Source organism: Thunnus maccoyii, chromosome 7 (assembly GCF_910596095.1).
Source record: "Thunnus maccoyii chromosome 7, fThuMac1.1, whole genome shotgun sequence".
NCBI classification, from domain to species: Eukaryota; Metazoa; Chordata; class Actinopteri; order Scombriformes; family Scombridae; genus Thunnus; species Thunnus maccoyii.
Genome location: NC_056539.1, coordinates 14096969 through 14109165, shown reverse-complemented (window position 1 = coordinate 14109165; position 12197 = coordinate 14096969). Strand labels below are relative to the sequence as shown.

At 41.6% G+C, this 12197-nt stretch overlaps 1 long non-coding RNA gene across 1 annotated transcript; it reads left to right on the top strand.

Annotated features, from left to right (window-relative positions):
- Positions 1-357: 357 nt before the first annotated feature.
- On the top strand, positions 358-5017 carry LOC121900933. The gene is made up of 3 exons (XR_006097144.1): positions 358-644; positions 2115-2236; positions 4039-5017. It is a non-coding gene; the product is annotated as an uncharacterized LOC121900933 (long non-coding RNA).
- The last annotated feature ends 7180 nt before the right edge of the window (positions 5018-12197 follow it).

Here is a 12197-nt window from a genome sequence, read left to right as displayed (position 1 = left end):
TGACATGAAAAACACTACAAGTCCTCAAGTCCTACAAGTGTCTTACTCCTGAGATGACCTTGTCGGTGACCTCTAAACCCAATTCTGAAAATTTCAGCACCAACATTTTTAACAGCGCCCTCTAGGGAGCGACGTCTAATGAACGTGACAACCAACCCCGATCTCCCCTACATTTGCCAATAATAATTATATTTTAACTTAACTAACATTAACTTCACTAATGATTGCAGAGCTTTTATTTGTGTCTTACTGTGTGGTGTTGCTAATTTTACTTTAGTAGAGGATTAGATTTTTTCCCCCACATCTGTCTGTGACAACCTCTCTTTGACTCACAATGGTGTTGAAATGAGCGTCACGGGTGTTAATGTGCTGACGTCTTGTTGCTGTTGTTGTTGTTGTTGTTGTCAACAAAGTGAGGCAATTAGAGCAGCAGCATGCCAGTAATGACTGCGGTACGGAGGGAGCGCACGAGGCCAGGGCGACACCCGGCGTGAGAAACAGCACGCGCCCCTGCTCTGTGTCCCACCTCGCAGGAACGAGGCTCGCGCTCTAATGAGAGGGATTTAATGGATTTATAGCGGTGGAGGATTCCTGTGTGTCCGCAGGCTCTTGGCTTCGCCGACTAGAAACGTCTGTAATAATTGGTGAGCCGCCTCCACATTAACACGAACCAAACAGAGAGAAAGAGAGAAAAAAACTCTCCTCTCCACTGCTTTCCCACGGCCATGATGAAAACAGGTAGCCTAGGCCAACACAGATGCTGCATGAGCAGGCAGGGCAGGACTGTAGGAGTTACGTGAAAATTGGTGTGTGAAAATTTGAAGACGTGAAATTTCACAACGAAGGTAATTTTCCCACGTTTCTTTCGGGACGTTGGTTTTTCAGGTTCTGTATCTTAAAGTGAGGTTTGTTACAGTATAAAGTGGAGATGTCGGCAATGACAGACAATGGTGGCAGCACAAACATCTTGTTAACCAGAGTCTTCATTAGCCGTCTGTACCGGTAGGCAGGTGCGTGGCTAGTAAATAGGAAGTTACCATATGATATTTGTTGAAAAAGACATGGGTTACATGTATATAAGTGCATATTATAACTGATTATACTACATCATTAGTGAGTGTATTTATGTTCTACATGGACATTTATAGTAAATAAAGAAAGAAATAGATAAAGCCAAGGCCTTATGGAAAATTAAACACACTTTAGATATCAAGCTTTTAATAAAATAGGCTACATTTTTATTTGTGTTGGGGAATGTTTCATTTCTCACTGAAGGCCACACTTGCCTTTTTTATTATAGATTAAGCAGCACAGTTTGTGGCTTTGACTGCCTGGAATTCCTCTCTGATCCAACCTTTTCATACAGGGTTACTTACCAGCTTTCACTGAGTCATAGTGTCCTCTGCTTTGTTGATCAATAGGCCTAGTCTGCTAATTTATTGTTAATATGTCCATTGATCAGTTGTCCTCTGGGACCAGATAGAGAAACAGCACTTAAGCCTAGTGTTCAACTAAATCCTTGTGTGACATCACATCATAAAGTAAAATTGCCATGGTGAGGCAAATCATTAAGATGTAAATAATTGAATGGATGAATTAAAGCCTCATTAATCAAATATATTAGAGCAAAATGTTATCCTCTAATTATTTAACAGTTATTGGTAATTTAATACAATTTTAAGCAGGCAGTAATTTTACATATACTAAAAAATATATATTTCATAATGATTTTTTTTTTACATTTCTTGTGTTAATGTTATGCTGGCATAAGAAGAAAATATTTGATTTTATATTTCCACATGCATTCATAACAGATAACAAACATATCAACATTTATATCACATCTGTCCTGCCTCCCAAACCTCATCTGATTTTGATAGATTACATCAAAATGGAAACACACAAAACCATGAACACTTATTGAGTTAACAAGTTAAATGCTCCTTTCCCCTCTACGTTTCCCACTCGCAGGCTGAGGAGAATTTCAGGACAAAAGAAACATTTAGTGTCTGCTTGTTTATTCCTCTGCTCGCTCTGTATTTATTCACTCTTGTCACTCATCTTTTTTTCTCCTCTCTCCACCTCACTCTCCCCTGCGGCTTTCTCTCACACAGGCAGTGTGATGGCGCTGCAGCAGAAAGAGAAAGATCTGGGTGACCATCTGAAACCAATTATGGCTGCGCTGCAGCCACCCAGAAACTCAGTGACGGATGGGGATCTTGTATTTATAGCTGGGGTAATTGGCAACACGCAGACACACACACACACACACACACACGCATAACACGCACAACACAGGGAAGTACAAAGAAATAGACACTTTTAAAAGTACACACATAAGGCACAGTTTGTGTTTACAGTCAGGGATAGACATCACATACACATAGACACACATGCTCTCTCACAAACACACACACCATGTGCAGGCCTCACAGGCAGCAGAAAAGGTGCACACTCCCTCGGTGCATGTCTTGCTTGCAGTCAGAGTGATGCAGCCTGTGCATGAATCAAAGACCATTGTCATGGGAAGACAAATAAGGCTCAGGGATGGCCAGAGAGGCGTGTTTGTGTTTTCCACGGTCTAATCAGAGCTGATGTTTACAGCTGATACTGCAGTCAGGACAGAGGTTGTACATCTCAGCTATCTGTCTCGGCCTGTCAGCTCGTCAAACATGCATGTGAAAACATATACAAAACACATCTGCCTCTTGTTAAGCACCATAAATGGCTGCCATGTGGTCTGCTGATAAATAGGCCGGTCTATTTATTGGAGCACAACAAATTGGCTACAAACACTGACAAGGAATCGAAGAACTATAAATATTGCGACGTGATGAAATCTTTAAATGTGCTGCAGGTATTTTACAAGGGTTCCACTCCTTTCCTTTTTTATGAAGTTGGAGGTATTTCTTTTGACTGCTCTCTTCTTTCACACACTGCCTTGTTAAATAGGTAGGGGGACAATGGCACTCTCACACTGGGCAGGTCCGGGGCTGAGTGTGTGTGGAAGGCTTGGCCGCACTAAAGCTGAGCAGATCCGCCACTTGAGAACGATAAAGAGCCCTGTTACACCCGAACTCTCAGAGAGATGTAACCAGAAATTCCTGAATGAATCAGCAACAGACAAGCCCTAAACCCCGTGTAATTACATATTTGGAGTTTATCGGGGTTTATGCGAAAATGCACAAGTTTCCCTTCCCTGGTGGTCCTTAAACACATCCATATGTCCAGCATGTTTCCATTTCTGCTCCTCCCTCCGCTCTCTCTCCCCCCTCCTTTATCTTCCACCTCCTATTTTCCCTCCATGAAAAATGGCTGCAGTGTACAGATGGGTGATATGACCCGTTGGAGTGGTGTTTTCCTATTGTTAAGTTGTTGTTGACTCTCTAGACTCACAGTGTGACAGAACCAGTTTGGTGTTTTGGAGTGCGTCGAGGCCATCAGCACCGGGCCAGAGCTCTTGGTGGAGCTGTGTGCAAACAGAGGAAGCCGCAGCCTGTCCACATCGCACAGACGGGAACACACACACAAATCTGGGGAGGCCTTTCTATCGTGTGTGGGCCGTTTTTTTTTTTTCATTTCTTTTCCTCCCTGTCTGCCTCTCTCTCTCTTTCTCTCTCTCTCTCCTTCTCCCTGCTTGAGAAAACTGATCTGTTTTAAAACACGTGCTAAATATTACCGTATTTACATTTTCCTGTTTCAAGAAGGCAGCAAAGGGGGAGTGTGTGGTGTGGATTTTTCTTGTCTTTTTTTTTTTTTTCAGTGGGAAGGTCTCCGTCCGGGGTTAGGCTCTGTTTGAAACTTGAAACCTTTTTCATGCTTATTTGTTTTATGATTCTGCAGGGCACTGTGTTTACACTAAGAGTGCAACATCTGGATTAGATAATTTGTTGGGAATTAACCGAGCCCGAATGCTTATCGACCCCATCTGATTACATCTGTTTGATGTTTGGTGCTTTTTTTCAGCATTCATTATTTTTCAGCGGGCTCAGCCGGTATTCAGTTTTTGCTGTACATTTTTGTTTGATATGTTTTCAGACAAATGGAGGATTAACACTGCACAGCATTAACCTTTCCTCTAATCACTGGCAGCAGCAGCAGGCCCTCCATGCACTGTCACATCTCTCCAGTCGCAGTAATGCTGGCCTTTCCATAATGGCTTATTCCCAATTAAATCTCAATGGGAATGTTTGACTTTCCAGTGATGCAAGAGCCGACTCAAGTGGACATGTCAGCAACAATGGCTGCCATGGTTGCGCCCAACATTAAGAGGACACATTAACTGATTACATCTTCTTCTTCCTCACAAAACAATCGAGACGCCAAGGATGTTAATACTATGTAAAAGGCAAAAATCAATAACTAAAGTTAATAAAATATTGATTAATTATTAATTTATCTAATCCCTACCCTTTGGAATATTACAAAATACAAAGAATTGGTGACTCATAATGACTGCTGAGGATCTATCAGTAATGCTTGATGTCAGGATTTTGTTATTGTCCTATAATTATAATAATTTTCTCTTGGTGTAACTCTCTATTTCACTCTCCTCCCTGTCTCCACCCTTCCCTCATTTTTTATTTTTCTTCTTCTTTTGTTTTCTTCTGTATATTTGAGTATCTACAACAGCAGCTAGTATACTTAACTCTGTCACTCACTATCATTATTGAGTTGGTGGTCCCACATAGTACAAATTTTACACAGCTATTGAGACAGAATGAGCCTTACTGCTGTATCACTTGATGTTTTTTTGAGTTGATAGACCACAACATTCCCACACTAAAAAAAATCTCAAATCCTTAGAAAGTCATTTTAGCACCAAACTAGCTGCTTCTTTTTGTATTATGTGATCCAAGATGTCTTTAAGTCTTAAAGGTGCAGTGTGTAGGATTTCTTGGGCATCTAGCGGTGAGGTTGCAAATTGCAACCAACCTTCCAAGCATGTAGGAGAACCTGGCTGGTGGCCATGAAACCTGTGAAAAACATGAAAGGCCCTCTCTGGAGCCAGTGTTTGGTTTGTCCTCTCTGGGCTACTGTAGAAACATGGTGGTGCAACATGGTGGACTCTGTGGAAGAGGACCCGCTCCCTATGTAGATAAAAAAAGGCTCATTCTAAGGTAACAAAGGGATTCTTATTTTCAGGTGATGATATACTAATTAAAACATACTTATGAATATTATATTCCATTTCTGCCAAGTCCGTTCTTCTAGATGCCACTAAATTCTACACACTGCACCTTTTAATAAACATTTTTAAAAAAAAATGTTTGCTAACAATAAGTTAATATCACATGACAAATGATATGACATTTATTTCTAGCTCTTCTCTGTGCTACTGACTTAATCTGACTAAAAACATGTCCCCTCTGGCCTTTATCTGGCTTTATCTCCATGCTACGATCCATTACAAAGCTGCCTGCTGTCCCCTGGGTGATCTGCCCTGTCCCCTCATCTGGCCGGGCTGCTGTGATTCCATCACTCCCGTCGAGCCACACAGAAAGATTAGTCAGACTCTATGTACAACAGATGTGTCCAACACTTGATTTGTGTGTGTTTTATTGACTCTGGCCATCTGTTAATACAGTTGCTGGTTCCTCCTCTTGTGTTTGTTGATGCACACAGACAGGGGAGCCGAGTGCCAGAAGAAACATTCGTTGAAGGAGAAATGAGAGATAAAGAGAGACAGAGAGAGAATGGAGTAGGAGATAGGAGGGTAATATTTTATAAAAATCTGCTGATTTAAGTGTTAACCTGTGACCTGCTCTATTCCTGCATATAGAGCAGAGACATTTGTGCTTGTTTTTAGTTTAGTCGAAGCATTGTATCAGGAGAGTGTGGTGCACACAAGCAGTGTTCGTTGATGAATGAGTCTCAGATGTTCAGTGCTTTCAGAAAACAGTAAGAGCTCAAACCCCTTCACTAGGAGGAAAGTGAAAGATTGCTTTAGATATCTGAAATTCCTCACGGTACCATTCCTTAGATTCCCTCTCAACACTGAAAGCACATAGGAAGCAGTTGCTGTCAGGATTCCTTGGATTGTCCATTTGTGTGTGTATATCTGTGCATATATGTGCCTGTGCATGCTTATGTGCATTGCAGGAATTTCTGACCATGCAAAAGGATGATAATGTGCAACAGTTGCAGTCAGTTGTGTTGGGTTGTTGTCTCGTGTTTTCTTGGACATTCCACCAGATTCCTTGTCTCCCTCCTTTCTGTGTCACTCCTCCTCACAGTCTTCACTCCCATGGTGTCTTTTTCCCTCTCCTCTTGTCTCACATAACACTTGTATGAATGCTTTGGAAGCCACAGAGCTTATGAAAACTTTTGCCTCACATTAATTATCCTCTGTCTCTCTAAAATGCCTAAAAGGTGAGATAGATAACATCTTAAAGCTTAACCTACTCACTCAGCAAGAATTGCATCATTTAGTTACCCCAATCTCAGACAATATTTTTAGTCTGATCTGTTTTATCTGTCCTCTTCTCGCTGGCTGCCTCCTTCCCTGCATTCCTCCCACTCGTCTCCTGTGAAGCTGCCCACTGAATGGAAAGTTCAGAATGGTCTGCATTTTGCTCCCTGGCTCTTTTACGACAACAGTGATGTTGCTTTTTGCTACCCTCTCTGCCGTGTCATGATGATGTGATTTCTTGACACAGGCGTCACTTGGCCAGTTGAAACTCCAGAACTTCTTGTGAACCTGCTGAAAGGGAGGTGGCGTCCGGCCTGGGTAAACACAGAGTGCGGGGGGAGCCAGGGACACAGCCTGTTGGTCCTAAATGTGGAAGAGAAATGTCCAATAATCGGGCCTGTGGGGAGCGAGCAGGGCCAAGGCTAACCCTTACACATGCTCAGTGGGAGCAGACATAGCAGCGAAGTTGGATCACAGCTGCTCTAAAGGGACGTATAGGTATCAGACAGAATTTGGACCTGGGTCTTGCTAGTAGGACAAAAATTTCCAGGGAGCAGTATCCTCTTTGCAAGGCAGCAAAGTTCAATTCACTTTTAAGTCAACCTACCAAGTAGTTTTTTTGAAAATATAAGATGAAACTTAAATTACTGTTATAACCTATAAGGGAGTGATTGAGGATCAGGTGTATGTTCTCATCTAATGAATTGCAGTATTAAATTACATGTTAAACTGCAAATAAATTGACCTCAACACCACAAGGGAGACATTTAAGCTGTACATGATCGCAGGCATGGCTGCACCGCTACTTATGTGTCCGCCCTTTGTCCTGTACATTCATCCCACTGAAGAGGTATGGATATCGCCCTTCTTGCTTTTACCTCGTTGACTCTCTGTTCCCCCTTCAACTCTGACCGTTGAAGGCAGCAGCAGCAGGGGTTCATGGGAGAAAAAAAATTCTCACACAGAGAAAACACTGTGTTCAGCACAGAGCTAGAGGTGTTAACAGTTGCGTCTATGCGAGGGATATCTTAGCCAGACTTGGCTCGAATAGCGTTCAGAAATAATTCGCATTGCATCTTTCGACCTGCGTGAAGTGCCAGGTGGGTTGGGTTTACCCAGTCAGAATAACTCAGATGGTATGAGGAAGATAAGTAGACTTAATTGACTGTAGTATGTTTGTCTAAACTTTTTGGCACTGCCTTACGCGGTAACTTCTACCCACCCAGCACCTGCAGGATTAAACAATATATTTATGTAGACAGATATATGAACACCATGCAGTGTTTAGGTGGATAGAAAAATACTGGCTGAAAAATTATAATACTGTGGTCATATTGTGTAATGAGTTATAATAAAATCTTGTAACAAAATTGCAATGATATCTAATTTATTTATAGATTGAACATAGGAATTTTGAGTCTCAATTAGCTCATGTCATGTAGCTATTTATTCTAACACAAAGTACCATTTAATGGTTGGAAAGAAATCTGTGTTTTATTTTCTGAGTTGTATTTAAGCACGCAATGACAGCATGTTAAATACGCTGAAGTCATCCACTTTCCCCGCAGTGGCCAACCCTTTTCTTTGTCATTGTGTTGTAGGAAATAAAACCCTTTTGAACTTGTTCTGGTTCAGCCCCGTGGCCACTTGCTCCATGTCAAACCCCAGTGCTACCTCACAACCTCCGGGAAGCAGTTAATGCTTTAATTGGCACTTAATTAGTTAATTGTCCCCAGCGTTGTTGGGGAGGGGGGTAAAAAGGGTGACGGGGCTTTGGGGTGCAGGTGAGGGTGGAGAGGATTGGCCCAAGGTGCTTCCTGTGTCACATCACCAGTGGAGGTACCCATCAGCCCCTTTGAACTGAGACACAAACACTGGAAACACTTTCATCGGGCCGATGTGTCATCACAGCCGGGTCCCATGTATATGTATGGGACTGTCTTAAAATATACAAAGTCCAATTTGCCCGGGACAGGCCAACCTCAGGATAATGAATCACATGTGATGTGTATCTGATATGCAGCCTGAGTCATCACCAGATGTTTCAACAGGATTACTTCCAGTTCTGGGGACGAACACTGGATTTTCAAAGAGAAACCAACAACTCCCCATCAAGAAAGACAAAGAAGAGAAGTCAACAAACATTTCCCACCACGATGAGTAAAACATAAGGGTTTATAAAAAATGCTGTACTGGAATGCTCAGTGCCTCTGGAAGGCAGACCAAAGTGTTTCTTGGGTCTATAATTGGGGGTACACATGCCAAATGAGAGGAGTTTTGAGGTCAAGTACAGAAGAGGAAGTAACTTGGGCACCAGACCTTCAGATAAAAGCTTACAGGTGCGACTAAGTACAGTCTTACATATGTAAGCAAGCTGTGATGCTTGTTTGTTCTGGTGTCTGTTTGTATGTGGAAAATGCAGCTCCCAACACATAATGTGTTTGCGCAGTCAAAGCATAGCATGTACTCTGGATAACATTCCCTGTCTCCTTCACTTGGCAAAAACACATATGAACCTGTGTGAATTTGTGAACCCATGTGCTAACCTCAGTACACTGACACACAAACACACGCACAACACAGATTGTTGCCTCTAATTCTTTCACACATGGAAAAATAATTCACAGTTTCTTGAATTTAAATCTCTACTTTGCAACAGGAGTCTCATCCGGATCCGGGTTGTTTTCTCAGAGATTAATGATTTAGTTGGATTTTTTTTTTGGAGGGGGGGGGGGGGGGGGGGGGGGGGGGGGGGGGGTAAAGATGGGAATTTTTTTTTTTGTGTGAAACTGTGTGTGGCTTCCTGCGTTTGCCCGTGTGTTTGCACCCGTGTGTGTGCATCAGAGAGGGACTCCCAGCAGGCAGTGTTGTTGTAGGTGAGGGTGAGGAGCCCCCTGATGGGCAGCTGTGGCAGAGAGGCCAGCTTTGATCAAAGGCCCAAGAAGAGGAGGAGGGAGGGAGAGCAGCAGGCTGTCCAGGAGAGAGAAGAGGTGAAGCAGAGCTGCAGAATGGGGGACCCGGGGATGATGGTGTCTGTAAGCCAATGGTGGAACCCCTCAACAACCAAGAACAAACACCTGCTACCTTCATACTCGGTCTGGAATACTCCTGTCAAAGTATTGTAATGTTGTAACTTGTAGTGTTTGTGGGGGAAAGTGTTGTAAAATAGATCTGATGAAAGTGAATTTTCTTTCTGAATTAATTCCCTTTTGTATCACTGGAGCGCCGTTTTAGATGATGCCTAATCTGACTCCATTTCTGCATTAGATTTCCTCTTCTGGTGAGATGAAAAAAAAGCGGGGTGTGCACTGCACGCTGCACAGTTTTCCAAATAATTGAATAATGTATTTATTCAATAGGCTCAGGGCAGCATATTGATTGTCGACAGATTGAGTTACGCGGGGAATCTGTGGGAAGTCTTGCAAAAAGAGACGACCTAACCAAGGGCATGTGTGCAAGGAGCCGTGTGGCCAGACAAATGTATTCAGACGAAATTCATGTCGCTTAGGTCATTCTGGCTTCACATTTGCCTTGAGGGAAATGTATTTAATTTAGACTCTCAGTTCCTCTACGCTTTGGCTGCGACCTTTTGGTAGACTTCATTTAGCTATTCTGGGTTTTCAGATCATATTTAGTGGAGGAGTATAGGAGTGATTTGTGTTTAAAATTAGTTTTTAAATGTTTAAAAATATTTCTCAAAAATGTTAAACATAACAATATTAAAATTCAATTCATATTTTTGCTAATAAATCTGTCCAAAACCGGTGTGAATTTGAATATTTCATTGTAATAACTATTGGCCTGTAGAGATTTGGGGCATTTTTAGTAGCTTTTGCTACATTGTGGACATTCTTCCAAGCTCAGGAGCAGAGAAATTATATTTCAACAAGAAATAAACTCATGAAAGTAGTCTTTGAAACACGAGGTCGCGCAATCTTGAAAACACGCCAACTTTTCTCTGTCAAGCAAAACTACAAACATCCCTCTAAAGCCAGGCTTCATTGGTCTTGACGCACCCGAGAGAAAATTCAATTTGACACAATAAATTAATACCAGTCTGTCTTAGATGTAAAACATTTGTAAAATGGCTGTGGGCGCTTTTTTCTTTTTGATTTAGGGGTAGTCTACTACATTATTCCATACAGTAATAATAATAATAATAATAATAATAATAATAATAATAATAATAATTATTATTATTATTATTATTATTATTAATGTTGTTTTTACACATTAGTCCTGCTTTATAGGTCACTTTATTTTCGGGTTTTTGGCACAATTTTAATTAGTTGAATTTCAATTTAATTGTATTTGTAGTCAAATTCATAAACAACTAAATACAAAAAATAAATAAGGTATTTCAATATCAGTTAATCGACCATTTAGAATTAATTTAATTGTTCCAATCAAATATCTCAGGCAAAATATGCTGATCAAATAAAGATGTTTTAAATGTGAATTAAGAATTATGTAATGGATGATGTTATTTGGTGGCCCAGGAGTTATGAATCACAGCAACACTGACTGTTTGGAAATGGAGAACATGTGTTTCAGCTTTGCCTGCATGATGCAGCTTCACGCCGTTGTGCGCTTAACAATGATGGAGAATTGTTTTATTAACCCCTTCATTCACCTGCATAATGTCGTTTTTCTCTGTTACAATGAGTGACGTTTAAATAAGGATGAAGACGGATTAGGGCAGAGGTTTAAAAAAAAAAAAAAGAATGAAATCCGGCCTCTGCTGGACCTTGAAAATGGGTGTTAATAAATGTAGGCAGGTCAGCCTTTGTTGGCAGGAGAAATCCTGAATGCGAGAGTGAAGTTATGACAGATGAGTGGGGGCCACTGGTGTGTGCAGCCTGCATGGCAGCAAACAGACAATTAAAGGCAGCCTGATAGCTGTAATTTACCTTACAGTTCCTCACATGCCATTAGTGTTGCAGAGTAATGACTGTATCATTGCGCTGCACATTACACAGACTGGCTCAGGCAGACTTTGCCCTTTTAAACAAGACATTCGGCCCCATATTAGGCCTTAGAGTTTTCTTGGGTGAACATTTAGTTAAATTGGACTTTTTTTGAACAGCCATCGCTACTAAAACAGACATTTGGCAGATCGCCTCATTAGTGTCAAGAAAATTACCATAACTCCACACAAAACAAATGGAAACAAACCGATTAGCATTTGATTAAACGAAATTAGCTACTTTTTTTTTTTTTTACCATAATTTAAGTGTTCACAAAAAACACGAGTTTGAGAACTAATGCGTGCGACTTGTCAGGATGCAAAATATATTCTCAGTGTTCCTCTTCATTGATGCTAAAACGGACATTGACTTCCGTTATAATTATGGCCGTGTTGATCTCTATAGAGAGAGAATGACGCTTGTTGGGCCACAAGCCTGCTGCGCTGCATGCAACGGGGAACGCTGGCCCTGTGCAGAGCTGTTTAGTGTGGTTTCATTGCCATATGCGCCGCCTGTCCTGCATGATGCATGTGCGCCTTGTGGGGTACACTAAAAAAGAAAAACAACAATTAGACATGAATGTGTGTGTCCAAACAAACGAATCAAAAGGCCCGTTGTGTTTGTGGGAAGATGACTGGTGGGGGGAGAGATCATCCCCCTTCTCTCTTTCTCTCTGAGCTGACCCCGCGTTTGAGTCCTGCGGTGCGAGGCCGACACACACAGATGGGCTGCAGTCTCTCTTTTCTGTCGCTGCTCTCACTCTTTCATTATCTGTCTGTTACTCACAGTTCAATTCCTATGAATTCAGTTAAGCTTAA